Here is a 15,414-nt window from a genome sequence, read left to right on the forward strand (position 1 = left end):
TCCCCAAGTCTGCGTGAGTTTCCTCCGGGTGCTCTGGTTTCCTCCCATCATGATGTGGAGATGCCGGCGTTGGACTGGGGTAAACACAGTAAGAAGTTTAACAACACCAGGTTAAAGTCCAACAGGTTTATTTGGTAGCAAAAGCCACCAAATAAACCTGTTGGACTTTAACCTGGTGTTGTTAAACTTCTTACTGTGTTCCTCCCATCATCCAAAGATGCGCGGGTTGGGCTAATTGGCCATGGTAAATTGTCCCTCAGTGTCGGGGGGACTAGCTAGGGTAAATGCATGGGGTTATGGGGATAGGGCCTGGGTGGGATTGTGGTCGGTGCAGACTCGGTGGGCTGAATGGTCTCCTTCTGCACTGTAGGATTCTATGGTGACAAATCGAGGGGCCTCGCCCAAATCAATAACATTTGGGAAACATCACCTGAGGCTGGTTGTAAGATTTCATCCATTACACAGGAACTCAAACTGGAAATGTTTTTAGATGAGCCGTTGGTTTCTGAGAATTGTATTTGCAGCTGTATTTATTTTTGGGTGTTTACCTCTAAAGAATTTGTATTCAGTACATAAACTGTGAATATTTTTTCTTTTAAATCCTCAAAGGGCCTTTTTGGAACGTACCTGACATAAATCTTCTGTGAAGTATATTTTCTTCAGGGCAAGTTGCAGATTTTCTTTGAGATAATTGAGTTGCTCCTGCTGTGAATGCATTAACTGGCTTCATCTCAGTATCTCTTTCATTGCAATGGTGAAGTTTTGTTTGTTTCTGTTCCAGTGGTGTGCAAGATAGGATTGCATCGCTTCCCATAGCGAGGCTTTTCCCAGAACAGGTTACTGGTCTGTCGCCAGAGGCTTACAGCTAATGGGCACCACTCTGCTTCAAGGATGGCTGACCAGGAGTCTCTCTTGCTCTTCCCACATGCCACTGGCACTTTGGAAGGATTTTACGGTTGATATTTGTAAACGTTTGGCCGCATTATGCATAATGCACCATCCTTGGCTATTGAGTTCTTGTGGGGAGGTACTGGCGCAGTGGTATTATCACTGGACTAGCAATTCAGAGACCCACGGTAATGCTCTGGGGACCAGGGTTCAAATCCCACCATGGCAGATGGGGAAATTTGAATTTAATAAAACAAATCTGGAACTAAAAGTCAAATGATGGCCATGAAACCATTGTCAATTGTCATAAAAACCCATTTGTCCACTAATGTCCTTTAGGGAAGGAAATCTGCCATCCTTACCAGGTCTAGCTTACAGGTGACTCCAGATTCACAACAATGTGGTTGATTCTTAAATGCCCTCAAGGATGGGCAACAAATGCTGACCCAGCCAGCGACACCCACATTCCATGACCAAATTTAATAAAAAGGGTCCTGGGTGGGATCCATAGAATCCTACAGTGCAGAAGGAGGCCATTCAGCCCATCGAGTCTGCACCGATCACAATCCCACCCAGGCCCTCTCGTTGTAACCCCACATATTTACCGTGTTAGTTCCCCTGACACTAGGGGCAATTTGGCATGGCCAATCAACCTAACCTGCGCATCTTTGGAGTGTGGGAGGAAACGAGAGTGCTTGGAGGAAACCCACGGGGAGAACGTGCAAACTCCACACAGACAGTGACCCCAAGCTGGGATTTGAACTCGGGTCCCTGGTGCTGTGAGGCAGCAGTGCTAACCACTGTGCCACCGTGCCACCCATTGTACACCATGCCACCCACTCGAACCTGGAGGGGAGGGGGGGGGCGGAGGGGGGGAGGGTTACCCACTGCGCCACAAGATCTCCACAATGTTGAGGTTTGGAAATCAAAAATATCCAAACATTGATGAGTTTTATTTCGTAAAAAGAATAGCTTGGAAAATGGTTTTCAATTTGCTTCTATGCCACTGATGGGAGTCTCTATCACTAGGCAGAATTCCTATACCATTCACATTCAAGTGGGAAACATCCAAGGGGAAATGTGAGGAGTGATATTAATAATCAATGACAATATATCAGATTGCAATCTGCAGAGTGATAGCAGTGAGTCTGGCCCACTGAATATATCAAATTCAGTCATTCAGTTCATCCACGAACAAATTCCCAAAAACCATGGGCTCGGAATGTATTTGTTCCTGTTTGTGGATCCAGGATTGTGAGTCATGATAAGCTCAGGCCTGCTCCTGTTAAATTGGACATTACACAAATTTCTTGTTGCCTCCTCATTTCCATGATATTACCGTTCAGCTGAGTGCTCCCCTTACTGCAGGCTGACTGAGGACTCAGCAAGGAGTTCAGGAGTGTGCACATCCATCATGTGCTCCAGCTAACCCACCCTTAAAAACAAGCCGTGCTCATGGTAAGGACACTGCTGATTATTATTTCTATAAGAAGTGGCCATGAGGAGAAACAACCAACAGCAGCAACAGGGAAGAGAAAAGACTCCCAGGTTCCCGGATGTGCTGCTGGAGGTCCAAATCCAAGAAGTGGACAAACCTCCAGGAAGAGACTGTACTCTGCCTCTTAGGACTAGCTGTCACAGAGGCCAATAAGCCCAGTTGCACCAAGACCATCCAGGATAATGATGTAATCTTCCTTTGTTCCCTTCTCACATCCCATCTCATCCTAACCCTGCTATTCAGCACGAAGTACAAGCTTCATTGTGTGACCACGGATCCCTTGCTTTCTACCTCAGGAACTTCCTCAGGCTTGTAGCTGCTCCATCATCAACATGATGGGTTGGACATGTCCCTACACTAATTGTACATGAATGGAGTGAAAACGCCATTGCTTTTGGGCACACAAGACCAGCCTCTGACTGGCAAGTTCAACCTCATGAGGAAGGGCAAGAGTCCATACAGATCGCTGAGGAAGAAGCATCGTCACAATATCTGACAAACTCCCAGATGCCAGCTCAGTAACTGGCACAGTTCAGGCGTCACTGAGTAGGGAGTTGAGACTTGCACACGGTGTGTCACTGAGCATAACTGGGCTGAAGCCAGACTGGAGGGAAAGGACGATTTTTATGGCAGCACCCTCAAAGAACAAGGTCACATCCATGTTCTGCTGCAGGGAACTTGGATGGTGCGGTCTAAGGAGAACAATGATGAGAATGGACAATGAGATGTCTTGTGCATTGGCAGACCTGTCAGACAGCCAGTTGTCACTAACAAGGAGTGTGGAGGAGCTCTGCTCCAAATTAGCACAGGACTTTATTCAGAGTTTGGACACTATCATTTCCAGTGATGGCCAGTTCGATGGGGCACCCGCTCGTGATGCAGCATCTGATGGCCACTGTCGCTGTTCCCACCACAGCACAGGCAAAAGCCACCCAATGTCTCAGTGGAAGCTGAGATTGAAGTCACGAGATTCATACGGTGTCAAATAAGCTCAGACTGTTGTCATGTGGTTGCAGATCCCACTGCTCAAAGTGGGCCACAGGCTTATACACTGTCTCCAACAGATTTACTTGGATGGATGAGATGGAGACCTGGGGGAGCGAGAGTGAAACACAAACCGACTGTTCTTTCTCATGATGATGTCATCCATGCTCCAAACATTACCACTTAACCACTGCCCTTGGTGTTGTCCCTCAGCGAGCCAGCCCAGGGTGCTGCCATGCTTGCTGAGCTGGTACAGTCCAAAATCAGGGCCTTAGGGTCCAGAGCTGCCTTGCAAAACTACCTGCAGGCTCCCCCAATGCAAGTCAGCAGCCTTCATACTGCTAGCATTGGAATAACAGAGTGTAGAAGAACTAGGACAGGCAAAGGCACCCACAAGACAGGCACGAGGGAGATAGACAAGAGGGAATAGTTCATTTTCGTATGGAAGATTAGATACATTGATGGATAAAGTTTGTTGTTGAGAGGTGGCTGATATTGTAGGATTTTAACCAAGATGATATTGTGACAGGACATACAGATGGATGGGGAAGATGGGGAATTCTAGAGCAATGATGGGAATAGGACAATGTCCTAATGGAACTAGTGTCTTAGTCGGCACTCACAGGCAACCCATCTAGTGTGGACGGAACCCGAATGACTCATCCCCTTCCTCCTCCTTTTCATCCCAAGTTATACCCGAGGGCAATGGTCGGGTCCTCAGCATAGCAAGATTGTGGCGGACAAAACAGACCACCATGGGCTTGAGACAAGCGAGTATTGTAGGATTTTTCAGAGCGATCCAGGCAGCAAAACCATTGCTTGAGAATGCTGATGGTATTCTCCTTGATGTTGCTTGTGACTGCATGGCCCTTGCTTTAGATGCATTGTTCTAACGTGGTTAGGTGACAGGAGTAGTCAGGTGAATAGAGGACATTCCTTGTCGAGTAGCCAGCCTCTGGTTCTTTGTGCTGGTGGGAAGAGCAGTGTGCCTGGGGCATGTGGCTGCTCTGTCACCAATATGATGAATTGGACATGTCTGTGCACTAATTATACATGAAAGGAGTGAAAACCTTTGCTGTACACGTAGGGCTCACAGATCCATGTCCTAATAGCTGACCTCTCCCTGCACCATTGGAACCCCAGTTACCTGGGCAAAGATATTAATCCTACATCTCTCATTAAAGAGAAAATATTGAACTATCTTCTCCCTGAAAACAGGTCTTCCATCACCTTGTAGATGCAACAAGAACTTGCATTTTATTTTATTAAAGGCCTGATATAAATGCCCCAAGGTTCTTTGTGGCGACATTATAGAACAAAATATTCATAGAATCCCTCGAGTGCAGAAGGAGGCCATTCGGCCCATCGAATCTGTACCGACTAGAATCTCACCCAGGCCCTACTCTCACAACCACACACATTTACCCTGCTTATCCCCCTGACTCTAGGGGCATTTAGCATGGCCAATCAACCTAACCCGCACATCTTTGGGGTGTGGGAGGAAACCAGAGCACCCGGAGGAAACCTACGCAGACACGGGGAGAATGTACAAACTCCACGCAAACAGAGGCTGGGATTGAACCGGGGTCCCTTGCGCTGTGAGGCAGCATGCTAACCACTGTGCCACCGTGCCGCCCCAAATATAATTTCATGTCACTGAGGGGATATTAGGACAGATCAAAGTGGTTCCAAGGAGCATCTGAAAGAAGAGAGGTGAGGTTTGGGAAGGGAATTCCAGAGCTTTGGGCCTGGGCAGCTAAAGGTATGACCACCAAAGGTGAAGCGATTCAAATTGGGGGTGTTCAAGGGTCCTGAATTGGAGGCGTGTTGTTATCTTGGAGGTTTATGCGGGGGTTGAGGAAGGCTGCAATGAACAGCAAACTGGAAGGTTTTTACAATGTCGCCTGCTCACGCCCAGAATGATCCAGTTATCTCAAAGTTGAGCGTGAGAACTACTTTGACAACCACTGGCAGCACCGTCCTTGCTCTGCTGTGGGGCTGCAAGTCCTGTTGAAGGAGGTGGCACAGTTGAGTGATTACCCCCTTGGTGAATCTCAGGGATCTCACCTGTTGCTCCAGGCTGAGTTGGAGGAAGTGCTCCCAGGAAATTCTGCTGAGGCAAGCCCTTCTCCTGCTGCTCACACTGCATAGAGCCTCCCCACTCTGCAGCTACAGCTCCAGTTCCCTGTCCCCTTCCAGCCCCATTTTTGGTTGTTGGTGCCGGTCTGTGTACAGGGCACTAATCCTCTCTGCTCTCCCTTCCAGCCTGCGACAATAAACTAGAACACTGAGTTACTTAAGGAGATATTAGGGCAGGTGACCAAAAGACTGGCCAAAGAGGTCTCATCTTTTCAAACCAGCAACATATCTAAAACACATCACGGTGCTTCCACAAACTTTGCAGAAGCAACCTCCCCTGTAAGTTGAATAATTAACCCTTTAAATAAAAGTTGTGGGGAGCGGGTGTCCCTCATCTAAGTTCAGAGGGGGATGGTTAACACGGGGCATTCTTTGGGCCTACATGGTCCAAATTACAGAATGTGTAGCCTGAGAGACTGTTCGACGTCAAGATCATGGAATCATACAGTGCGGAAGCAGGCCATTCAGCTCATCGAGTCTGCACCGACCATAATCCCACCCAGGCCCTATCCCATAGCCCCATGCATTTACCTTAGCTAGTCCCCTTGACACTAAGGGACAATTTAGCATGGCCAATCAACCTAACCCGCACATCTTTGCACTGTGAGAGGAAACTGGAGCACCCGGAGGAAACACACGCAGACACGGGGAGAACATGCAAACTTCACATAGACAGTGATCCAAGACGGGAATCGAACCCGGATCCCTGGTGCTGTGAGGCAGCGGTGCTAACCATTGTGTCACCGTGCCGCCCAAAGATCTACCCACAGTCAAAGCTTCCAGTGCATGGACATTAGTGCACATCCTGGCAGGTGATGTCATAGGGACTGTAATGGAAACATCCGGAAGCACCATGTTTCCCATTTTAATGACCTTCCCTTTCCATAGTGGCAATACAGAGATGAACTTTGCAACCCATTTTTTGAATGCGTTCTTTTTAGGGAAAGTGTAGGGTTGCCATGGAACCAAACTGGATTACTGGGGCCTGAAATGAAGTCACTTTCAGACTGGGTGATGATGTGTCAGCCCCTCTTATGCTGTCACTTCCTCCAATGTTCAAGCTTGTAAGGTGGATGAACATACATTGATTTATATTTCCATTGAAAGAAAATAAACATTTTCACAAGAGTGAAAAGTACAATTGCTTTGCAATTGCAAGAAGTGACTGTTGGTGGTAATAGCTTGCCTCTTCTGAACAGCACTGTGGGTGGGTGTACCCACACCCCATGGACTGCAGGAGTTCATGAAGGCCGTTCACCACCACCTTCTCAAGGGAGAATAGGATTGAGCAGCAAATGCTGGCCCAGCCAGTGTTACTCACATCCCTTGAAAGAACATTAAAAGCACTCTTAACAAACTCATAGAATCCCTACAGTGCAGAAGGAGGGCATTCAGCCTATCGAGACTGCACCGACCACAATACCACCCAGGCCCTATTCCCATAACCCCATGTATTTACCCTGCTAATCCCCCTGACACTAAGGGGCAATTCAGCATGGCCAATTAACCTAACCCGCATATCTTTGGACTGTGGGAGGAAACCGGAGCACCCGGAGGAAACCCACACAGACACGGGGAGAATGTGCAAACTGCGCACAGACCCGAGGCCGGAATTGAACCCGGGTCCCTGGAGCTGTGAGGCAGCAGTGCTAACCACCGTGCCACCCCAAAAAATATGGAACGCTTCACAAATTTGTGTGTCATCCTTGCGTAGGGGCCATGTTAATCTTTTCTGTATCGTTCCAATTCTTGAATATGTGCTGCCGAAGCGAGCACTCCTCCATTTCTTATTTCTCCTCTATTTTAGTCGAGTGTTTTAGTCCATTTAAACCATTGGTTTTTAAACTCGTTAACCATTCCTCTTAAAATAGCAGACAAAGGAATGTTGCTCGAGTGTGTGTAAGAATAGATCTGCTAGGATTGCCAAGAGTGATTTCAAACTTCATAGAAAATGTTTGAAGGATACGACAAATTGATCTCCATCCAAAAGAGAGGGAAACGGATTAAGGGTCGGGTGTGACCATTCATCAGGACTCTACATTTCAGTCTCTGTGATATTGGCTCACCCTTTTCCTTCCTGAAGCTACTTAGAAATAAAAGATGCTTATTTCAAATAATTAAATCAGCACGCTGTCAATTCCTGTAATCCTCTCTCTGCATCCTGGCTGCTGCCGGGGTCAGGAACAGAGACATATTTCGACATTGCTTTGTGTACTGTTGCTTGGGATTATCGTGGGTGTTTGCTTTTAATATTTCAGATCACAAATTATCAAACATCTGAGCATCAGGTTAACACAATCCAGTAAATTGCATCAAAGTACATAAGCGTTGCTTTTATTTTCATAATTATAGTATTAGAACATAGAACAGTACAGCACAGAACAGGCCCTTCGGCCCACGATGTTGTGCCGAGCTTTGTCTGATGCCCAGATCAAGCTATTTCCTCCCTGTCATCCCGAAGTACTCCATGTGCCTATCCAATATTGTGCATTAATTTTGGCTTCTTAAGGGAGAATTCCAGTCAACCTTGATATCTTCTGGGGATGGTTCCAGGTTCTCTCGGAAAATAAATCTTATGTGTCCAACATCTGCACCTCCTGAAAGTAACTTGCAAACCCAACACTGCCCTAGACTGCACTCTGCTCTAATATAAGCTTTTTCCCAGGGTGGAAGAGTCAATTACTAGGGGGCCTAGGCTGAAGGTGCAAGGAGCAAGGTTTAAAGGGGATGTACAAGGCAAGTTTTTTTACACGGAGGATGATGGGTGCCTAGAATTTGCTGCCGGGGGAGGTAGTGGAAGCAGATACGTTAGTGACTTTTAAGGGGCATTTTGACAAATACATAAATAGGATGGGAATAGAGGGATATGGTCCCCGGAAGAGTAGGGGGCTTTAGTTCAGTTGGGCAGCATGGTCGGTGCAGGCTTGGAGGGCCGAAGGGCCTGTTCCTGTTACTTTGTTCTTTGTTCTAAAATGCTGGATGCCCTATGGCTTAAGCTGTGGCAAGCGCAGTCCCACAGCAGTTTCAGACTGTGTCAATGTGCGAGGCAGGTTTTGTGTCATAATGCCTGTTTTCATGTCTGCCAGGTTCTTTTCAGAAGTGGGGTGGAGTCGGCTGCCATTTAGTTCTTGCCAATTTTCTCGGTTGCCGTGTATGTGTTTACCCACTGACCTAGTGGAGAAAGCTTTGGGTGTGCTGGCACCAATGCCACTAAACTGTTACCAGGTCTGTGTCCTGAGAGAGAGGTTAACTGAGGTGAATGTTGTTCAAACGGCAACTTGCAAACTTGAAGACCTGCAATGCCAACACTTCTTTTTCTCAAGGAGGGCCGGGGATTTTTCACTGCAGTGCCAGGCAGTAAGTGAGTTACTCCAGGGAAAGGCAGCATTTTGGTTTCAGTCCTTCTCCTTGACTTTACTCCTCCATCCCGGACGGCACTGAGTCCCTGGCTGATGCTTCACTGGGAAGAATATGCACCAGATGCTGCTTAAATCCCCGTCAGAAGGTGATGAGGCAATGACAAGAGAGTATTGAAGAATCAAAGACAAATGCCTTACATTCCATGGCACCGTTTGTCACCATCGGCTGGCCCTCGATTTGAGGGTGGCATCGACTCAGGGGTGCCAGGTTTCTGTCATGGGTCTCGTCATGTGACGGAACAGGCCGGTTCTTGACCCATCTATTTTTGGGCACATGGGCGAAGACATCGCATGAGGTACTGGGATCTGGAGTGCAGGATTTGCTTCCTTTTCTTTCCTTCTCAGCTTCTATTCTGCCTCATCATTAAGACAATGTGACTCAAAGTGTCCTGCAGCTCAATGGACAAGTTGGCACCATATTGAACGATTGGTAGGATGTCCCTTCCAGTCACTAAGGTCAATCTGCCGTACTTTAAGCAGACGTTCGGAGTATCTTTGAAGCATTTTCTTTGCCCTCCTCTGGAACCTTGGCCATTTGGGTGTCAAGGAAACAGGATCTGATGGGGAAACAGTGTTTGGCCACCTAGACATGAGTCCAGACCCTCAATGTTGCTTCCCCGGGAGTAACAAGGAGGATTGATGAGGGTAGTGCACTGGATGTTGTTCACTTGGATTTTAGTAAGGCATTGACAAGGCCCCACATGGCAGACTGGTCAGAAAAGTAAAAACATATGGGATGCAGCAGGATGCGGCAAGTTGGATCCAATATTGGCTCAATGACAGGAAACAAAGTGGTCGGTGGATGTTTTTGTGAATGGAAAGCTGTTTCCAGTGATGCTCCACTGGACTTAGTGTTGGCGTCCTTGCTATTTGTTGTAGACATGAATGATATGGATTTAAATGTGGGCAGCATGTTTGAAAATTTTGAAGATGACATGAAAATTGGCCATGCAATTGATGGCGAACAGGTTAGCTGCCAACTCCAGAATGATATCAATGCTTTGATTGCGTGGGTGGAAAAGTGGCAAATGAAATTCAGTCCAGAGAAGTTTGAGGTAATTCTTTTGGGAGAGCAAACAAAGCAAGGGAATATTCAATAAACGGGAGGACAGGTGGATAAGGTGGTAATGGGGCATAGTGGCACAGTGGTTAGCACTGCTGCCTCACAGCTCCAGGGACCTGGGTTCGATTCCCGGCTTGAGTCACTGTCTGTGTGGAGTTTGCACATTCTCCTCGTGTCTGCATGGGTTTCCTCCGGGTGCTCCGGTTTCCTCCCACAGTCCAAAGGTGTGCGGGTTAGTTTGATTGGCCATGCTAAATTGACCCTTAGTGTCCCAGGATGTGTAGGTTAAAGAGATTAGCGGGTAAATATGTGGGGTGGCGGGGCTAGGGCCTGGGTGGAATTGTTGATGGGGCAGACTCGATGGGCCAAATGGCTTCCTTCTGTACTGTAGGGTTTCTATAACGGAAGTATATGAAATGTTTTCTTTTATTGGACAGGCCGAGTCTCTCCTATACAGAATTGAAGAGACTGAGACTGGCTTACAAACCTAGTGCTGATTGGGCAATGACCCCACAGCCACCTGTAAACTGTAGATCACGTATAGCTATGGTGGTCCATTTAGTTTAGGCATGGAGATGACTGAGGTGGTATTTAAAACCGACACTAGAGGGCAGTTGACCTTTATTGAGCTGAATAGTAAAGGTGGAATGGAAAGAGTTCTGGGGGCTTGGGCCCAGTGCGGATTTTGAAGGTATTCGTTTCAGATCCCCCATTCAAAACAGTTGCAATGATATCATCTTGAAGTCATTGCAAGGTTATGATGAGGTTGCTTGGACATGCAAATCTTTGCAACAGAGCCTAGCAATTTATTGAGTCAAATGCTTTGCTCAATGAAGGCAAGGAAAAGTTCCTGGGGTTGATCTCGACACATTTATGGGATTTGTCTGGCAACAATGACCAAGGAGGGCACGGTGGCACAGCGATTAGCACTGCTGCCTCACAGCACCATGGACCTGGGTTCAATTCTGGCCTTGGTCACTGTCTGTGTGGAGTTTCCACGTTCTTCCTGTGTCTGCGCAGGTTTCCTCCGGGTGCTCCGGTTTCCTCCCACAGTCCAAAGATGTGCAGGTTAGGTGGATTGGCCATGATAAATTGCCCCTTAGTGTGTGTTAGGGGGATTAGCGGAGTAAACATATGGGGATATGGCAATAGACCTGTTGAAAGGTTGATGTAGACTTGGTGGCTGAATGGCTTCCTTCTGCACAGTAGGGATTCTATGATTCTCTATGATTCTATGTTGGCAGTTCCTCTAGGAGGTCTAAAGCCACACTGTGTCTCCAATGGAATTGAATGGAATGGAATCCAATCACTGGAAGGTGATTCAGGAGAAGGTGTGTCAGGATTTTCTGTCCAATGGGCATGAAGGAAATACCTGGATAGTTTCCGTGGCATGATTTATCTCCCTTCTTGAGGATAGTTACCATTGTCGAATTCCTGACATTGGAGGGTGGTGGGGAGGGGTGGTGGGGATTTCTTTATCCTCTCAGATCCACAGGATGGTGTCTAGATGTGAACAAAAATCCACTAACTTTGAAGAGCTCAGCTGCAATGCCATCGCGGCCTTGGGCTTTCTTGGATTGCTTGTTACAACTTTCCCGTCAGTGGTGGCTCACAAATGGAGTCTACCACAGAGCATCAGGGGAGAGGCTGGAGAGTATCCGCTCCTGGTGTGGATTCACCAGTTGGAGAGTTGTTGCAGATGTTCTTAGCAGCATTGATGAATGACATTGCTATCATTAAGAATAGAAACACCATGCTGAATGAAGGAGATTCTGGTCTATAGAAAGCCCTGGTGTTTCTATAAAGCTGTATATAATCATGATGGTCAACATGTTGTTAGATCTCTTGGGCTTTTCTCTTCCCACCTTTATCCTTTATCTTCCAGGTTTGTCTTTGAGTGTCAGCCCTGAGCTGTTCCAATGCTGCCCTCTTGACTTGTGACTTTGGGTCATTCTGCCAGGCAATGAAGGCTGCTAGTTTTTCATCCTGGAGGTCACAGATTTCACCATTGGTTTCACTGAACCAGTCCCGGTGACGATGATGCACTAACTGAACGGTCTGGACACAGGAGTCTATTACACCTGATTTTACCCCCTGTTCTGGAATTGAGCTGGATGAGTGATAGTTTTTTTGTCAGCAAGAAGACATAAGGGCGATTCTCCCAGCCAACTGCGCTGCTCTAATAGTGCGACGGGCTGGAAGACATCAGCGGAGACCGTTTAGTGGGCTCCCCGCTGAGCGCCATGGCCTCCACGTGTCTCCGGATTTCCAGTGGCATCAGCTCCACACTGGAAACCGGTGCGGCGCTGAGTAAAATATTTAAATAATCGCCATTTAAGTCTTGTTAGCGGGTCCGGGACTGATGTCTCCAGGCTCGCTAGCCTCTCGCACCCTCTCCCCACCCCCTTTACCAGGAGTGTTTCACTCCAGCGGGGTTTACAACAGCTCCCCACTAACAGGGAGCTGGCGGCCCAACCCCACTGGAGGGAAGAGAGGCCACGGAAGCCCCCCAGGAGTTCAAGGGTAAGGGGGAGTTCCCCCTGGGCATTGCTGGCCTGGCAGTGCCAGCCTGGCCTCCTGGCACTGCCCAAGGAGCAATGTGACAATGCCCAGGGTGCACCTTGGCACTGCCCACTAGGCATCAGGCAGTGCTAAGGGGCGGGCCAGAGGGATGGGGCCTTTGAGGGGCAGGGCCTATGTGGGTGAAGATTGGTGGGGGTGGAGGGTCCTGCTGCCACTCTGCCTAGGGATCAGTGGGAGGGAAGGGGTTGATTGGGGCTGGCCATCGGGATGGGGGGGGAGGGAGGGAGCTGCGGGGTCTGGGCTGGGACAGCCGAGGGGCGGAGGGTATCAGGACTGCCGGATTGGGGGCATGGGGCTGGCACTGCTGGCGGGGGGGGGGGGGGGGGGGGGGGGGGGTGGCGGGGGGGGGCAGGGGGATGTGGTCGGGGCTGCCGGGGTTGGATTGGGAGATCAGGACTGCGGGAGGGGACGGTGGGGAGATCGAGGCGGGCTGGGGAAGTGGGGGAGGTGATCGGGGGTTCGGGACTGGCCCAGTGACGTCCAGGAGGCTTGCGATCGGGTGGGTGAGGGGATCGAAGGGGCAGCGATGGAGGAATGCTGTGCTGGCCAGCAATCGGGCTGGCCAGCGATTGGGAGGCCAGCGGTGCAGGGCTACTGCGCTTGTGCCGACCTCGGCACTGTCAGATCGGCACATGTGCAGTGGCCCGTTCAGCGCTATGCTGCCGGCCTCTCCAGCGGGAATAGGCCCCAGCCCCGGATTTTCATTGTGAATCTCGCTGGAACACTCCGTGATGCACAGAGCGTGGGAGATGCATTTTGAAAATCCCACTAAAAATACCAGCAGGATTTACTCCAGTTTTTACATAAATTTGGCACTTAGAGATTTTTTGGGAGAATCCTGGCCATAATTTTCCCACCCCATTTTTCCCAATGGTTTTGCTCCCGATATCGAAATTGCGGCCAACCCTGACAGTAAAGTCCCCCAGAAGGATGATCTTTGCTTCTTCAGGATGACAGTCAGGACTTCATCAAGGTCAAGAATGGACCATTTCCTTAACATCTTCATCAGAGTCAAAGCACAAACACCAATGATGCTGTCATGTTGCTTATGGCTAAGCTGTAGGTGAAGTGTCAGGAGATTTACATTTGTACAATTGGGAGTTCCGGCAGTAATTCCAAGATCCTATTCCGGATGGTAAAATCAACTGGTTGGACACAAGGATCAGTGTCAGCCTCACCTTTCCAGTCGCAGGTATTTCACCCTCCTTGTTTCTCCAGCTGCCTCCTCCCAGGGAGGCAGGTCTCACTCAGGGCAGAAACGTCGTTTTGCGGTCTTGAGGGATCACGTGATGATTCTCTTTCTGGACGGTCACCCTTGGGATTATCTAGTAATGTTTTAACCTTCCAAGTAGCAAAATGTAAACTTTCCTTTCTTTAACCACAAAGGTGGTGATCCCGCAGGATCCCCAGCCAGGAGAAAGTGGGAAAGTCTTTTTTTAGGGCACCTTTTAAAGCTCCTACCACCACCCCACCAATTGGGGTGACCAGGGGGTATCCTAAAGAGGACGACTCAGCCACATATGCTGCTGCCCAAAGACCCCTCTGTCCCAACACTGGTCACCATCGACCATCTGTCGCCCCTGTGCCTAATCTCAATTAGCGACTCCCCCAGGTTCATAGCCCTGCCCTGGTCGCCAATTTGCCACAGGCTTTGCAAATGGATCTTGGAAGTAGTCTGCGCATGACTTTGTTTAACATGGCGAGACAGAAAATTTGGTGGGCCATTCAAAGAATCCCATCCAAAATTTGGGAATATTAATCGCCGTGGTTCATAGATCATAGAATCTACAGTGCAGAAGGAGGCCATTCGGCCCATCAAGCCTGCACCGACCAACAATCCTACCCAGTCCCTATCCCTGTAACCCCACATATTTAACCTCCTAGTCCCCCGGACACTAAAGAGCAATTTATCATGGCCAGTCAACCTATCCCACACATCTTGGGAATGCTGACATTCCTTTGGGAAATGAGATATCCATCTCTTTAAATAAATGTGTCTATTCTAATGGTCGATCACTATAAGCACCAGAGGAGTCCACAACAGTTTGGGTGACTTGCTGCAAAATGTCACATTATTTATATTCTGTTTTGCGAATAATTGTGAACAATCTTGTCAGAAATCGAGAGCTGAGGTTGTGAGCCCTGCCAAGTTCGGGAACGGGACCTTTATTCACAGCACGAGTTTGGGACCGGCAGGCCCACCCACCCCATAAGGCCAGCAGCCAATGAGGCTTGTTGAGAGCCTTAAAATAAAAGCAAAATGCCGCAGACGCTGGAAACTGAAACGAGAACAGAAAATGCCGGAAGAACTCAGCAGGTCAGGCAACATCCGGAAGGAGATAAAACCAAGTCAAGGTTCCGAGTCCACATGAGAGTCATTCAGACTCAAAACCTTTAACTTTGCTTTCTCTCCCTGCTGGTGCTGCCAGACCTGCCGGGTTTTCCCAGCATTCTCTGTTCTTGTCGAGAACCTTGCTAACTACCATTAAATTATGCTGACCATGATTTTCTAGTCGGCCTCCAGTCTCCTGAGGTGTTTTTCACCAATTAGTTACTAATACCTGGGACTGAACTTCCAAGTTGTGGGAGGGAAGCAGAAGTCAAGGCTGTTTCTGGGTTCTGCAGCCAATCCTGGCGTGGATGTTTAGCTGCCCGGAGGTGATCACCCTGTGGCAGATCAGTGTGTCAGCACACCAGACAGGTCGACAGTCCCTACTTGGTGTGGGTGAAGCCAAAGACTGCCCTGTAGAGAGGTTTCAAGCTGAAACACCCTCCCAGTTATTTACCCTCCACTGTAGCTAGCTGTTCCTCTGTAATGACTTCAATGAGGCCCATGAGTT

The 15,414-nt window shown here is 48.6% G+C and overlaps 1 non-coding gene across 1 annotated transcript; it reads right to left on the bottom strand.

The window, feature by feature from the left end:
• Window positions 1-7,178: 7,178 nt before the first annotated feature.
• Window positions 7,179-7,285, bottom strand: LOC144507385 (U6 spliceosomal RNA). Its single transcript, XR_013500083.1, has one exon. It is a non-coding gene; the product is annotated as a U6 spliceosomal RNA (small nuclear RNA).
• Between the last annotated feature and the right edge of the window lie 8,129 nt (window positions 7,286-15,414).

The sequence above is a fragment of the Mustelus asterias genome, chromosome 18 (assembly GCF_964213995.1).
Source record: "Mustelus asterias chromosome 18, sMusAst1.hap1.1, whole genome shotgun sequence".
NCBI classification, from domain to species: domain Eukaryota; kingdom Metazoa; phylum Chordata; class Chondrichthyes; order Carcharhiniformes; family Triakidae; genus Mustelus; species Mustelus asterias.